The sequence below is a fragment of the Amblyraja radiata genome, chromosome 23 (assembly GCF_010909765.2).
Source record: "Amblyraja radiata isolate CabotCenter1 chromosome 23, sAmbRad1.1.pri, whole genome shotgun sequence".
In the NCBI taxonomy this organism is placed as follows: Eukaryota; Metazoa; Chordata; class Chondrichthyes; order Rajiformes; family Rajidae; genus Amblyraja; species Amblyraja radiata.
This window is the reverse complement of record NC_045978.1, coordinates 3,224,413-3,240,442: the sequence shown is the minus strand read 5'-3', so window position 1 is coordinate 3,240,442 and position 16,030 is coordinate 3,224,413.

The following is a 16,030-nucleotide window of genomic DNA, read 5'->3' as shown; positions in this document are numbered from 1 at the left end:
TCTAAATGTTTCTGATATGTCGCGATAGTCCCTTAGTTCCTGCCTCACTTACCTCCTCTGGCAGCTCGTTCCTTGCCCCCAACACTCTTTGTGTGAAAAAGTTGCCCCTCGGGTTCCTATTAAATCTTTTCCCCCCTCACCTTAAACCGATGTCCTCTGGTTCTCGATTCCCCTACTCTGAACAAATGCCCGATGTTGTGCATCTACCCGATCTATACCTCTCATGCTTTCTTCCCATATCCCTTGATTCCGTTAGCCCTACGAGCTAAATCTAACTCTCTCTTGAAAACATCCAGTGAATTGGCCTTCTGTGGCAGAGAATTCCACAGATTCACAACTCTCTGGGTGAAAAAAGTTTTTCCTCATCTCAGTCCTAAATGGCCGACCCCTGATTCTTAAACCGTGTGTGACCCCTGTCTCTGGACTCCCCCCCCCAACATGGAGAGCATTTTTCCTGCATCTAGCCTGTCCAATCCCTTGAGAATTTTATATGTAGAGGGCCAGAGCAGTCATCGTACATTTACCCAATCATCCCCTGGGCAGGTGATGTTTCCGGTAGGAACTCTACTTCAGACCCTTGCTGCAAGTCATTCACAATGCTACACAGAAGATACACTTGCGGTGCGTGGCGCTGGACAGTAATGTGCTATTTATCAACCATCACATTCTGGCCCCAATAGTATGACTGCTATCTAATTTCAACTCTACAACTGAATAAAATTCTCACTGAGTTTGGTAACCTGATGCTGCACTTCATCTTGCCGTGAATCGAGGACCAGAGGACATGCGTTTAAGGTGAGGGGGGAAAAGATTTAATAGGAATCTGAGGGGCAACATTTTCACACAAAGGGTGCGGTGGGTGCATGGAACGAGCTGCCAGAGGAGGTAGTTGAGGCTGGGACTATCCCAACATTTAAGAAACAGTTGTTTAAGAAAGAACTGCCAATGCTGGAAAAATCCGAAGGTAGACAAAAATGCTGGAGAAACTCAACAGGTGAGGCAGCATCTATGGAGCGAAGGAATAGGTGACGTTTCGGGTCAAGACCCTTCTTCAGACGGAAGGGTCTCCCCAAGAAACAGGTACATGGATAGAACAGGTTTGGAGGGTTATAGACCAAACACAGGCAGGTGGGACTAGTGTAGCTGGGACATGTTGATCAGTTGGGCTGAAGGGCCTGTTTCCACACTGTATCACTCTATGACTCTATCTAGAATATTATTGCCTCTAGCCTATCAAATCCAATTTATGATTAACACAGTTTGTCATGTAAAGTGCAATATTTTGCATTGCTTTCATAAGCGATTGTTTTAATTCAGTTCCTGTTTTTGTTCATGGTATGAATAACACACATCATTCATATAATAGTGACATGGAAACACAAGCAACTGCAACTGCTGAAATCTTGGGCAAAAATCAAAATGCTGGAAGAACTCAGCGGGTCAGGCAGCATCTGTGGAGGGGAATGGACATACGGCGTTTAGATGAAGACCCAATCTGAAGAAGACAAAGGACAATAGACAGTAGGTGCAGGAGTAGGCCATTCGGCCCTTCGAGCCAGCACCGCCATTCAATGTGATCATGGCTGATCATCCCCAATCAGTACCCCGTTCCTGCCTTCTCCCCATATCCCCTGACTCCGTTATCTTTAAGAACCCTATCTAGCTCTCTCTTGAAAGCATCCAGAGAACCTGCCGCCACCGCCCTCTGAGGCAGGAAGAAGGATCCTGACATAAGTTCATAAGTGATAGGAGCAGAATTAGGCCATTCGGCCCATCAAGCCTACACTGGCTAATCTATCTCTCCCTCTCGACCCCATTCTCCTGCCTTCTCCCCATAACCCCTGCACCCATACTGATCAAGAATGTATCAATCTCCGCTCCAGAAATATCCATTGGCTTGACCTCTGCAGCTTTTTGTGGCAAAGAATTCCACAGATTCACCACCCCTTTGGCTATTCCTCCTCATCTCCTTTCTAAAGGTACATTAGTAACAAAGCTTCAAAGAAACATGAGCAAATTTGCAGATGACACAAAGCTGGGTGGCAGTGTGAACTGTGAGGAGGATGCTATGAGAATACAGGGTGACTTGGACAGGTTGGGGGAGTGGGAAGATGCATGGCAGATGAAGTTTAATGTGGATAAATGTGAGGTTATCAACTTTGGTATGAAAAACAGGAAGGCAGATTACTATCTGAATGGTGTCAAGTTGGGAAAAGGCGAAGTACAACGGGATCTGGGGGTCCTTGTTCATAGTTCTATGAAAGTAAGCATGCAGGTACAGCAGGCAGTGAAGAAAGCGAATGGCATGTTGGCCTTTATAACAAGAGGAGTCAGGTATAGGAGCAAAGAGGTCCTTCTGCAATTGTACAGAGCCCTAGTGAGACCACACTTGGAGTATTGTGTGCAGTCTTGGTCCCCTAATTTGATGAAGGACATTCTTGCTATTGAAGGAGTGCAGCGTAGATTTACAAGGTTAATTCCTTGGATAGCGGGACTGTCATATGCTGAGAGAATGGAGCGGCTGGGCTTGTACACTCTGGAGTTTAGAAGGATGAGAGGCAATCTTATTGAAACATATAAGATTGTTAAGGGTTTGGACACACTAGAGGCAGGAAACATGTTCCCTATGTTGGGGGAGTCCAGAACCAGGGGCCACAGTTTAAGAATAAGGGGTAAGTCATTTAGAAAGGAGATGAGGAAACAATATTTCTCACAGAGAGTTGTGAGTCTGTGGAATTCTCTGCCTCAGAGGGCGGTGGAGGCCGGTTCTCTTGATACTTTCAAGAGAGAGCTAGAAAGGGCTCTTAAAAATAACAGAGTCAGGGGATTATGGGGAGAAGGCAGGAACGGTGTACTGATTGGGGAAGATCAGCCATGATCACATTGAATGACGGTGCTGGCTCGAAGGGCCGAATGGCCTACTCCTGCACCTATTGTCTATTGTAAATCCTTTGAATCTGAGGTTGTGGCCTCTGGTCCTAGACTCTCCCACTATTGGAAACATTCTGTTCACATCCACTCTTGGATAAAGCCTTGTCCAACTCCAAATGCTGTCAGTCTATTCCCTCCATAGATGCTGCCTGATCCACCGAGTTCCTCCAGCACTTACTGAGACAAGCATCTTCAATGGATGGAATGTTGGACAAGTATTTTTTCGACAATAAAGTTGACTGATAAGTTACTTTGTTTGTTTTTTTTAAAACACTCATATCATTATGTTTAGAATGTTTTCATTCCGAATATGGAAATGAAAAGAGGATTCATCACTTCATTAAAGTTGAATGCACTGAAATCAACTCATATTGCTGCCATGATGAAGTATCTGGTCAAATGGTAAACAGAGTAATATCGAATGAATACATTAAAATTTCAAACAGTTCCATCCTTCAAGATAATTTCGAAGGCTTAGTCATTAGCATGGCTACATAATTGATAAGATTGCTATCTAATAAGACAAATCAGTAAGCATGATGGAATAAAAGGAGATCAAAGAGATAAGAAGAGAGGGGAAAGTTTAAAGGAGAGCTGTGGAGCAAGTTTTTTAACACAGAGGGTGGTGGGTGCCTGGAACACACTGCCAAGGGTGGTGGTGGAGGCAGATACGATAGTGGTGTTTAAGAGGCTTTTAGATAAGCACATGCATATGCAGGGAATGGAGGGATATGGATCACATGCAGACTGAGGAGATTAGTGTATCCTGGGATCGTTCGGTACGGACATTGTGGGCCGAATGGCTTGTTCCTGCATCTACTGTTCCATGTTCTATGTTTATTGCATAGTTTAGTTCTTTATATTTCAATAGTGTTGCCCCTCTCCAACTATAGCTACATTGTAGGTACACAAAATTGCTGGGGAAACTCAGCGGGTGCAGCAGCATCTATGGAGCGAAGGAAATAGGCGACGTTTCGGGCCGAAACCCTTCTCCAGACTGATGGGGGGTGGGGGGGGGGAGAAAGAAGGAAAAGGGGAGGAGGAGGAGGAGCCCGAGGGCGGGCGGATGGGAGGGTGGGAGGAGACAGCTAGAGGGTTAAGGAAGGGGAGGAGACAGCAAGGGCTAGCAAAATTGGGAGAATTCAATGTTAATGCCATAAGGACGCAAGGACCCCAGACGGAATATGAGGTGCTGTTCCTCCAATTTCCGCTGTTGCTCACTCTGGCAATGGAGGAGACCCAGGACAGAGAGGTCGGATTGGGAATGGGAGGGGGAGTTGAAGTGCTGAGCCACCGGGAGTTCAGGTAGGTTATTGCGGACTGAGCGGAGGTGTTCGGCGAAACGATCGCCCAACCTACGCTTGGTCTAGCCGATGTAAATCAGCTGACATCTAGAGCAGCGGATGCAGTAGATGAGGTTGGAGGAGATACAGGTGAACCTTTGTCGCACCTGGAACGACTGCTTGGGTCCTTGAATGGAGTCGAGGGGGGAGGTGAAGGGACAGGTGTTGCATTTCTTGCGGTTGCAACGGAAAGTGCCCGGGGAGGGGGTGGTGCGGGAGGGAAGGGAAGAATTGACGAGGGAGTTGCGGAGGGAGCGGTCTTTGTGGAAGGCAGACATGGGGGGAGATGGGAAGATGTGGCGAGTGGTGGGGTCACGTTGGAGGTGGCGGAAATGGCGGAGGATTATGTGTTGTATTTGCCGGCTGGTGGGGTGAAAGGTGAGGACCAGAGGGACTCTGCCCTTGTTGCGAGTGCGGGGATGGGGAGAGAGAGCAGTGTTATGGGGTATGGATGAGACCCTGGTGTGAGCCTCATCTATGGTGGCGGAGGGGAATCCCCGTTCCCTGAAGAACGAGGACATTTCTGATGCCCTGGTATGGAATGTCTCATCCTGGGAACAGATGCGGCGTAGGCGGAGGAATTGGGAGTAGGGGATGGAGTCTTTACAGGGGGCAGGGTGGGAAGACGTGTAGTCCAGATAGCCATGTGAGTCAGTGGGTTTGTAATGTAGCAGCTTCTGGAAAGTTTTGAGCAGAACATTTAATGAATTTCTAAAGTACATTGTTTAGTTTAGTTTAGAGAGATACAGCGCGGAAATAGGCCCTTTGGCCCACCGAGTCTGCACCGACTTTGGACTGGAAGCACCTGCACGGTAAGATTCATAGCAAAATGATTTGAGTATAGGAGCAGGGAGGTTCTACCGCAGTTGTACAGGGTCTTGGTGAGACCACACCTGGAGTATTGCGTACAGTTTTGGTCTCCTAATCTGAGGAAAGACATTCTTGCCATAGAGGGAGTACAGAGAAGGTTCACCAGACTGATTCCTGGGATGTCAGGACTTTCATATGAAGAAAGACTGGACAGACTCGGCTTGTACCCGCTAGAATTTAGAAGATTGAGGGGGGGATCTTGTAGAAACGTACAAAATTCTTAAGGGGTTGGACAAGCTAGATGCAGGAAGATTGTTCCCGATGTTGGGGAAGTCCAGATCAAGGGGTCACAGTTTAAGGATAAGGGGGAAGTCTTTTAGGACCGAGATGAGAAAAACATTTTTCACACAGAGAGTGGTGAATCTGTGGAATTCTCTGCCACAGAAGGTAGTTGAGTCCAGTTCATTGGCTATATTTAAGAGGGAGTTAGATGTGGCCCTTGTGGCTAAAGGGATCAGGGGGTATGGAGAGAAGGCAGGTACAGGATACTGAGTTGGATGATCAGCCATGATCATATTGAATGGCGGTGCAGGCTCGAAGGGCCGAATGGCCTACTCCTGCACCTATGTTCTATGTTTCTATGTCAACTCTGAAATTTGAACATTGAACGATTTTAATGCCACACTTACAATTCACCAGTTGCCTTGATTGAAGCAACTTATATTAAAGGAAGTGGTAGGTAGATAAAAATGCTGGAGAAACTCAGTGGGTGAGGCAGCATCTATGGAGCGAAAGATTAGGAAAGTGGCAATGTTTTTTTACAGATTCTAATTTTTTTGTTTTTGGTTTAAACAGTCTTGGAATATGTTCGTATCAGAGAGGCAAGATAATTCCTGGAGGGGATAGTGTTTCACTGCATTTCCTTGCAATCATTTTAAGTCAAACTAGGTATGTGAAAAATGAATGCCTAGAATAACATCGGCATGGTTTAGTTACTGAACAGTGCCACCTTGTGGAAATATTCTGCGTTTCAAAACTCTAAACTGTGTATTGAAAAATATATGTGTTTAAGAAGGAACTGCAGATGCTGCAAAATCGAAGCTGCTGGAAGACAAAAATGCTGGAGAAACTGCTGATCGGACTTTGCAGACTTTACTTGCACTAGACGTTATTCCCATATCATGTATCTGTACACTGTAAATGGCTCGATTGTAATCAATGTATTGTCTTTCCACTGACTGGATAGCACACAACTCCACTCATCACTTCCCACAAGTCACTTTAATTTGTTCAAAAGGGAACTGCAGATGCTGGAATATCGAAGGTACACAAAATTGCTGGAGGAACTCAGCGGGTGCAGCAGCATCTATGGAGCGAAGGAAATAGGCGACGTTTCGGCCCGAAACGTCGCCTATTTCCTTCGCTCCATAGATGCTGCTGCACCCGCTGAGCTTCCCCAGCAATTTTGTGTACCTTTGTGTTTTAGGATTGTTGGCAGACTGATTTCCCTCCTGGGATAAATAAAGTTCTATTGTACCGTATCGTATCATGGTGTAACGAAAGCTTTTCACTGTACCTCGGTACACGTGACAATAAACTCAAATGAAATTGAAACTTTATCCCTTGGGGCGCAGGAGGATGAGGGGTGACCTCACAGCGCTGTATAAAATCATGAGGGGAAAATTTACAGGGTGATCACCACAGAGTCTTTTAACCAGAGTTGGGGAAACAGGAAGTAGAGGACCTAGGTTTAAGGTGAGAGGGAAAATGTTAAAAGGAAAGTGAGGGCCAGTGTTTTCACGCAGAGGGTGATGGGTATATGCAACGAGCTGTCAGAGAAGAGAGTGAGATAGGTATCGTAACAAAGTTTAACAGACATTTGGAAAGGTACACGGATAGGACAGGTTTAGAGGGACATGGGCCTAACGCAGGCAGGTGTGACTAGTATAGATAGGACATCTGGGTTGGCATGGGCAAGATGGGCAGAAGGGCCTGTTTCCCTGTTGCATGACTATACAAATCTATGATTCTAACAGCTTTTACCCCTCTGTAATCAGGCTTCTGAATGGTCCTTCCATAAGCTAGGGTGCTGTCCCATTCACCTCTACCCCATTGTGGACATTGGGCTTTGTCCCTGGAACTGATGCGATCGATGCTGAGAACTATATTCTGCACCCTGTATATTCCCCTTTGCTCTATCTATTGTACTTGAGTTTGACTTGATTGCATTTATGTGTAGCATCACCTGATCTGTTTGGGCAGCATGCAAAACTAAGCTTTTCACTGTACTTTGGTTAACATGACAATAATACTAAACCTCCATGGTCGGAACAGGTATCTGAAACTCCCTCTTTTTAAAAAATCAAAAATATTTATTCAAATATTAAAATAGTATGTTCAGCACAATAAAACAAAGAAGAACCCACCACCATAGTACAAGATAAACAAATATACTAAGTTAACTACTAAAGGGCCTGTCCCAATTGGGTGTCATTTGCGAGTCACGCAGATGGGGCGCAGAGATTTTGTACATCCAAAACTCCTGGAGCATCGCACGTGACCGTCACTGCCCACGTCACCACGCACCATGCGTGACGCGCAAATGACAGCCAAGTGGGACAGGCCCTTAAACAACTACATTGCAATCCTTGTCCAGGATACATTCATAGAAACATAGAAAATAGGTGCAGGAGTAGGCCATACAGCCCTTCGAGCCTGCACCGCCATTCAATATGATCATGGCTGATCATCCAACTCAGTATCCTGTACCTGCCTTCTCTCCATACCCCCTGATCCCTTTAGCCACAAGGTGCCACCTCTAACTCCCTCTTAAATATAGTCAATGAACTGGCCTCAACTACCTTCTGTGGCAGAGAATTCCACAGATTCATCACTCACAGATTCACAAATGTTTTTCTCATCCCGGCCCTAAATGACTTCCCCCTTATCCTTAAACTGTGAGCCCTAGTTCTGGACTTCCCCAACATCGGGAACAATCTTCCTGCATCTAGCCTGTCCAACCCCTTAACATAGAAACATAGAAATTAGGTGCATGAGTAGGCCATTCGGCCCTTCGAGCCTGCACCGCCATTCAATATGATCATGGCTGATCATCCAACTCAGTATCCTGTACCTGCCTTCTCTCCATACCCTCTGATCCCTTTAGTCACAAGGGCCACATCTAACTCCCTCTTAAATATAGCCAATGAACTGGCCTCAACTACCCTCTGTGGCAGAGAGTTCCAGAGATTCACCACTTTCTGTGTGAAAAAAGTTTTTCTCATCTCGGTTTTAAAGGATTTCCCCCTTATCCTTAAGCTGTGACCCCTTGTCCTGGACTTCCCCAACATCGGGAACAATCTTCCTGCATCTAGCCTGTCCAACCCCTTAAGAATTTTGTAAGTTTCTATAAGATCCCCTCTCAAACTCCTAAATTCTCGAGAGTATAAACCAAGTCTATCCAGTCTTTCTTCATAAGACAGTCCTGACATCCCAGGAATCAGTCTGGTGAACCTTCTCTGCACTCCCTCTATGGCAATAATGTCCTTCCTCAGATTTGGAGACCAAAACTGTACGCAATACTCCAGGTGTGGTCTCACCAAGACCCTGTACAACTGCAGTAGAACCTCCCTGCTCCTATACTCAAATCCTTTTGCTATGAATATCTGTGCGATGGATTGAATGGCGGAATGCAGATAAAATCCTTTTGCTATGAAAGCTAACATACCATTCGCTTTCTTCACTGCCTGCTGCACCTGCATGCCTACTTTCAATGACTGGTGTACCATGACACCCAGGTTTCACTGCATCTCCCCTTTTCCTAATCGGCCACCATTTAGATAATAGTCTGCTTTCCTGTTTTTGCCACCAAAATGGATAACCTCACATTTATCCACATTATACTGCATCTGCCAAACATTTGCCCACTCACCCAGCCTATCCAAGTCACCTTGCAGTCTCCTAGCATCCTCCTCACAGCTAACACTGCCCCCCAGCTTAGTGTCATCCGCAAACATGGAGATATTGCCTTCAATTCCCTCATCCAGATCATTAATATATATTGTAAATAGCTGGGGTCCCATCACTGAGCCTTGCGGTACCCCACTAGTCACTGCCCGCCATTGTGAAAAGGACCCGTTTACTCCTACTCTTTGCTTCCTGTTTGTCAGCCAGTTCTCTATCCACATCAATACTGAACCCCCAATGCCGTGTGCTTTAAGTTTGTATACTAATCTCTTATGTGGGACCTTGTCGAAAGCCTTCTGGAAGTCCAGATACACCACATCCACTGGTTCTCCCCTATCCACGCTACTAGTTACATCCTTGAAAAATTCTATAAGATTCGTCAGACATGATTTACCTTTCGTAAATCCATGCTGACTTTGTCCAATGATTTCACCACTTTCCAAATGTGCTGCTATCCCATCTTTAATAACTGACTCTAGCAGTTTCCCCACTACCGATGTTAGACTAACTGGTCTGTAATTCCCCGTTTTCTCTCTCCGTCCCTTCTTAAAAAGTGGGGTTACGTTTGCTACCCGCCAATCCTCAGGAACTACTCCAGAATCTAAAGAATTTTGAAAGATTATTACTAATGCATCCACTATTTCTGGAGCTACTTCCTTAAGTACTCTGGGATGCAGCCTATCTGGCCTTGGGGATTTATCGGCCTTTAATCCATTCAATTTACCCAACACCACTTCCCGACTAACCTGGATTTCACTCAATTCCTCCAACTCCTTTGACCCGCGGTCCCCTGCTATTTCCGGCAGATTATTTATGTCTTCCTTAGTGAAGACGGAACCAAAGTAGTTATTCAATTGGTCTGCCATATCCTTGTTCCCCATGATCAACTCACCTGTTTCTGACTGCAAGGGACCTACAAAGAGGGGCCCATCCGACCCCTCTTTGTTTGTTTGATCCAGGTTTAGTTCTTTTCGTTAGTGAAAAATAAATAATTTTTCCATTTGAACCTGGTTTTGCATTATGTTATTGACCTTTGAAGTATTTGATTTTGGCGGCCATAACATAATTATGCCCCGGAACAGGGACAGGCAGCTGGCTCGGGCAGAGCCCTCTTCCGCCTGGCAGCGTGACTCGCGGATGGCCAGCTTGGCCGGGCCCAGGGGCAACCCAACCAGGACATGAAACTCTCTCTGTTACGCTGGGAGAATGTCAGGAAAATGGCTGCTGCAATACCACTGTGTTACAGCACTTTGTACAAAAGGTTTTCTCTCCCCATGTACAGGGTTATGTTTCGATCCTTGCGTTTCAGCTTCGACTCCTCCCGATGGGCCAGTGCCAGCAGATGGCGATCTCTGCATTAATATGTGGACTTGAAGAACACAGTCGGGGTTGGTTTTTGATTTCCAATGCTCCGTTAAATGAGCAAAGGAGAAGAAAGCCTCAATATAAAAGGTTCCAACGGGTAAAATATTAAAGTCATAAATTCAAGCCTGCTACTAGGTTCAAGGGCAACTTCTTCCCAAAAACCATCAGGCTCTTGAACACTAACCTGAGTTATGTGGAAACTGCAGATGCTGGTTTATACCAAAGATGAACACAAAGTGCTGGAGTAACTCAGTGGATAACAGGCAGCATCCCTGGAGAAACATGATGGGTAACGTTTTGGGTCTGGTACATGGATAGGACAGGTTTGGAGGGATATGGTCCTAGCGCAGGCAGGTGGGACTAGTGTAGCTGGGACATGTTGGCCGGTGTGGGCAAGTTGGGCTGTAGGGCCTGTTTCCGCGCTGTATCACTCTGTGACTCTATTGTTCCGATTCTAATACATATGACAATTAAACCCTCTTGACTTCCTTTCATCATCTTTAGTCCAATATAGGCTTTCCCCTTCACAGTATTCTCTGCCTGGCAGCTCCTGAACTTGTATATATTGTCTACGCGGTTTGCTTCAGCTGAACAAATCGCAGGCCACACTTCAATGAAGAACTGTGTTCAGATTAGACATCTTCTTAAGCAGTGCCTTGAGTTATAATTGGCCAATTTAACTAAAAGCAGCTGGTGCTGTAGATGTTGCCATGGCATCTTGTGATTCTCCCTCTGCTGAAACAGGCTTGCTTTTAGTTTAGAGACACAGCCAGGAAAAAGGCCCTTCAGCCCAACTTGACCATCGATCACCTGTTCACACTAGTTCTATGTTAACCCATGTTCCGATGTTAATCCGTCAGGAATCCTGGTGACTGCAGCAGGACTGGCAGCTTTCCATAGACCTGGTGAAATGGCTGAAGTTCCCACAGCACATTGCCACGACCACCCTGAGGCCAGATATCCCCCTGGTCTCAGAGGCGAGCAAAAACATCGTCTTGTTGGAACTGACAGTGCCGTGGGAGGACCGTCTGGAGGAGGCCCACGAGAGGAAGATGGCCAAGTATGAAGAGCTGGTCATAGACTGCCGCAAGCAGGGCTGGAAGGCAAGGTGTGTGCCCGTCGAGGTTGGCTGCAGAGGTTTTGCTGGGCAATCGCTCCACAAAGCCTTGAGTGCACTGGGCATCAACGGAGTGGCGAGGAGAAGAGCCATCAAGAACACCACAGAGACAGCGGAGAAGGCCTCGAGATGGCTCTGGATCAGGAGAGGAGGTCCATGGGGAGGAGTGAATGCCACCTGAACACAAGTCATGGTCTGATCAACCATGGCTGGGTCGCCTGGGTGAGGGTGTCTGATGTTGAAAGACCCGAAACACCCAATAACCCCAGGTTACATCACTGATGATGTGTTCAGGAGCATCAAGAGATGGATTTTTATCAACCATATGCACACCTGACACACTAGGGGCAAATTAAAGAGGCTAAATAACCTACAAACCTGCACGTCTTTGGGATGTGGGAGGAATTCATTGCCACAGATAGATCTCGAGGCATAAAATTTGGGAATTTTTAAAGCGGAGACTGATAGGTTCTTGACTAGTCAGGGCATCAAAGGTTATGGGGCGAAGGCAGGAGAATTCTGGTTGAGAGGGAAAAATAGATCAGCCATGCTTGAATTGCGCAGCAGATTTGATGGGCCGAATGGCCTAATTCTGCTCCTATGTCTTGTTCTCTTATGAAAACCGGATCACCAGCAGGAAACCCACGTGGTCACAGGGTGGGCGTGCAAACTCCACGCAGAGAGCAACCGAAGTAAGGATCGAACCAAGGTCTCTGGTGTAGAGAGGAGGTAGATCTACCCGCTGTGCCAGGGTGTTTGTTGTGACAAGACTCGTGGCTCAATCATGTTGTGAAGAAAAGGATCTCAATAAAGTCTTCCCTCCTATTTTCTTTGCTGGTCAGGTCTGTGGATGGGATTGGACAGGCGACGTTTTGGGTCGGGATCCTGATTGTAGTTGGGAGGAGCAAGCTGGAAAAGAGGCATGGGCCAGGACACAGCCTGGCTGCTCTAGGTGTCAACTGCTCTACATCGGTGAGACCAAGCGCAGGCTTGGCGATCGCTTCGCCCAACACCTCCACTCAGTTCACATTAACCAACCTGATCTCCCGGTGGCTCAGCACTTCAACTCCCCCTTCCATTCCGAATCCGACCTTTCTGTCCTGGGCCTCCTCCATGGCCGGAGTGAGTCCCACCGCAAACTGGAGGAGCAGCACCTCATATTTCGCTTGGGTTGTTTACACTCCAGCGATGTGAACATTGACTTCTCCAAGTTCAGGTAGTCCGTGCTTTCTCCCTCCTTCCCATCCCCTTCCCAGCTCTCCCACAGCCCACTGTCTCCGCCTCTTCCTTTCTTCTTCCGCCCCCCCCACATCAGTCTGAAGAAGGGTCTCGACCCGAAGCGTCACCTATTTCCTTCGCTCCATAGATGCTGCCTCACCCGCTGAGTTTCTCCAGCATTTGTATCTGCTGTTGAGTGACAGGTGGACACAGGTGAGGAGGGGGGTGACCGGCAGATGGGTGGAGGAAGTGACAAAGACTGGAGGTGAAAAGGAGACAAAATGGTGTCAGATGAAGAGGAGAGAAGGGATGAAATGTTCCCACGGACTGATTAGATCCTTGCTTTCTTCCTTCATTGTTTTAAATGGTTCATTCTAAAGCGGTAAAAGTAATTAAAACATGTTTAGCATATTAAACGTTCATAAATGCATTGTCTGCCTAGTTAATCGTCACAAGTGAATTATTAGTTTAGGCTTGAATTCTCAATTCGCTTGTATATCACTTGTTCATTTATATCAAAGCCTGAGCTGACAGCAAATATCCAATTGACGAATGAACACAAACATTGCACAACCTTCTTGCATATGTTGTTTTATACTGTTATCCAACAAGAAAAAATCCAGCATGTAGTATCGGTGTGATCAATATAAATTTTATGGGTTTATTAAGGGTTTGGACACGCTGGAGGCAGGAATTCAAGGGGAAATTTTTTACACAGTGGGTGTTGGGTGTACGGAGCGGGTTGCCAAAGGGGGTAGTTGATGCAGGTACAGGAACAACATCGAAAAGATATTTGGGCAGGTGCATGGATAGGAAAGGTTTAGAGAGATATGGGCCAAAACGCGGCCATATGGAACTGGCTTAGATGAGGTATCTTGGGTGGCATGGTCGGGTTAGGCTGAAATATAGAACGTTCAGTTCAGTTTAGTTTATTCTCACATGAACCGAGGTACAGTGAAAAGCTTTTGTGGCCTGCTGACCAGTCAGCGGAAAGACAATACGTGATTACAATCGAGCCGTTCACAGTGTACAGATACAGGATAAGGAAATAACGTTTAGTGCAAGATGATTCCTGGGATGTCAGGATGATTCCTGGGATGTCAGGACTTTCATATGAAGAAAGACTGGATAGACTCGGCTTGTACTCGCTAGAATTTAGAAGATTGAGGGGGGATCTTATAGAAACTTACAAAATTCTTAAGGGGTTGGACAGGCTAGATGCAGGAAGATTGTTCCCGATGTTGGGGAAGTCCAGAACAAGGGGTCACAGTTTAAGGATAAGGGGGAAATCTTTTAGGACCGAGATGAGAAAAACATTTTTCACACAGAGAGTGGTGAATCTCTGGAATTCTCTGCCACAGAAGGTAGTTGAGGCCAGTTCATTGGCTATATTTAAGAGGGAGTTAGATGTGGCCCTTGTGGCTAAAGGGATCAGGGGGTATGGAGAGAAGGCAGGTACAGGATACTGAGTTGGATGATCAGCCGTGATCATATTGAATGGCGGTGCAGGCTCGAAGGGCCGAATGGCCTACTCCTGCACATAATTTCTATGTTTCTATGTTTCTATGTAAGATCATAAGTGATAGGAGTAGAATTAGGCCATTCAGCCCATCAAGTCTACTTGATTTATCTCTCCCCCCTAACCCCATTCTCCAGCCTTCTCCCCATAACCTCTGACAACCATTCTGATCAGGAAGTCAGTAAATTCCGAACACAGATAGTCCGAGCGTCGCCAATGAGATGGATAATAGTTTAGCACTGCTCTCTGGTTGCAGAAGGATGGTTCAGTTGCCTGATAACAGCTGGGATGAACCTGTCCCTGAATCTGGAGGTGTGCAGAACGTACAAAGTATCTTTGAAATGAATTGATGATGGAAGACCTCTGTGAGTTCAAAGGCAAGTATCTGAGCGATGGATTGAATGGCAGAATGCAGGTAAATATTTCACATGCAAACATTTATGGGTGTTGGCACCAAGAAGCATGTTGACTGATTTATTCTGGATATAAGCTTCAGGCGAACCTGATGGATATACAAGGAGTGTATAACATTGCAGTTTATCTAAATGTTCCAGAGCTAAGCTGCTGACACCAACTATTATATAATTAATTCATGACATGTGGGGGGGAATTGCAATTCGTAAGCAAAGATCTGTCTCCGTTATAATCTTGCTCGATATTGAATCATCTGCATTACAACTGTGATGTATGTTAAATATCTGAAGAAGGGTCTCAACCCGATACGTCACCTATTCCTTCGCTCCATAGATGCTGCCTCACCCGCTGAGTTTCTCCAGCATTTTTGTCTACCTTCGATTTTTACAGCATCTGCAGTTCCTTCTTAAACATATACGTTAAATATGGTGAATCTTAGCTTAGTTTAATGGAATGGGTCGACAGGGTTTGTATTCACTGGAGTTTAGAAGGATGAGAGGGGATCTTATGGAAACATATAAAATTCGTAAGGGATTGGACAGGCTGGATGCAGGAAAAATGTTCCCCATGTTGGGGGAGTCCAGAACCAGGGGGTCACAATTACAGAATAAGGGGTCGGCCATTTAGGACTGAGATGAAGAAAAACATTTTCACCCAGAGAGTTGTGAATCTGTGGAATTCTCTGCCACAGAAGGCAGTGGAGGCCAATTCACTGGACGTTTTCAAGACGTTTTTAGATTTAACTCTTAGGGCTAACGGAATCAAGGGATATGGGGAAAAGGCAGGAACGGGATATTGATTTTGGATGATCAGCCATGATCATATTGAATGGCGGTGCTGGCTTGAAGGGCCGAATGGCCTACTCCTGCACCAATTTCTATGTTTCTATGATATAGCATGCAAACAGGCCCTTCGGCCCACCGAGGCCACACCGACCATCGATCACCCGTTCAGACTAATTCTGTTATCCCACTTTCTCGTCCACTCCCTACACACTAGGGGCAATTTGCAGAGGGCTAATTAATCAAACCCGCACGTCTTTGGGATGTGGGGGGATACCTGAGCATCTAGAGGAGACACAAACAGTCACAGTCACATACAAACTCCACATAGACAGCAGCCGAGGTCAGGATCGAACCTGGGTCTCCAGAACTGTGAGGCAGCAGCTCTACCTACTGTGTGGCTTAGTCAAGGTCTGTAATGTGATTCTGTCTGTGTTTCTTCCAGTGTAGAGGAAAGTGCCTCATGAGAATTGTTCTAGCGAACGCTGTCTCATATTGAAGGATTGTTTGGGTTTCTGGTTTAGAGGTACAGAAAAGAAACAGGCCCTTCGGCCCATCGAGTCTA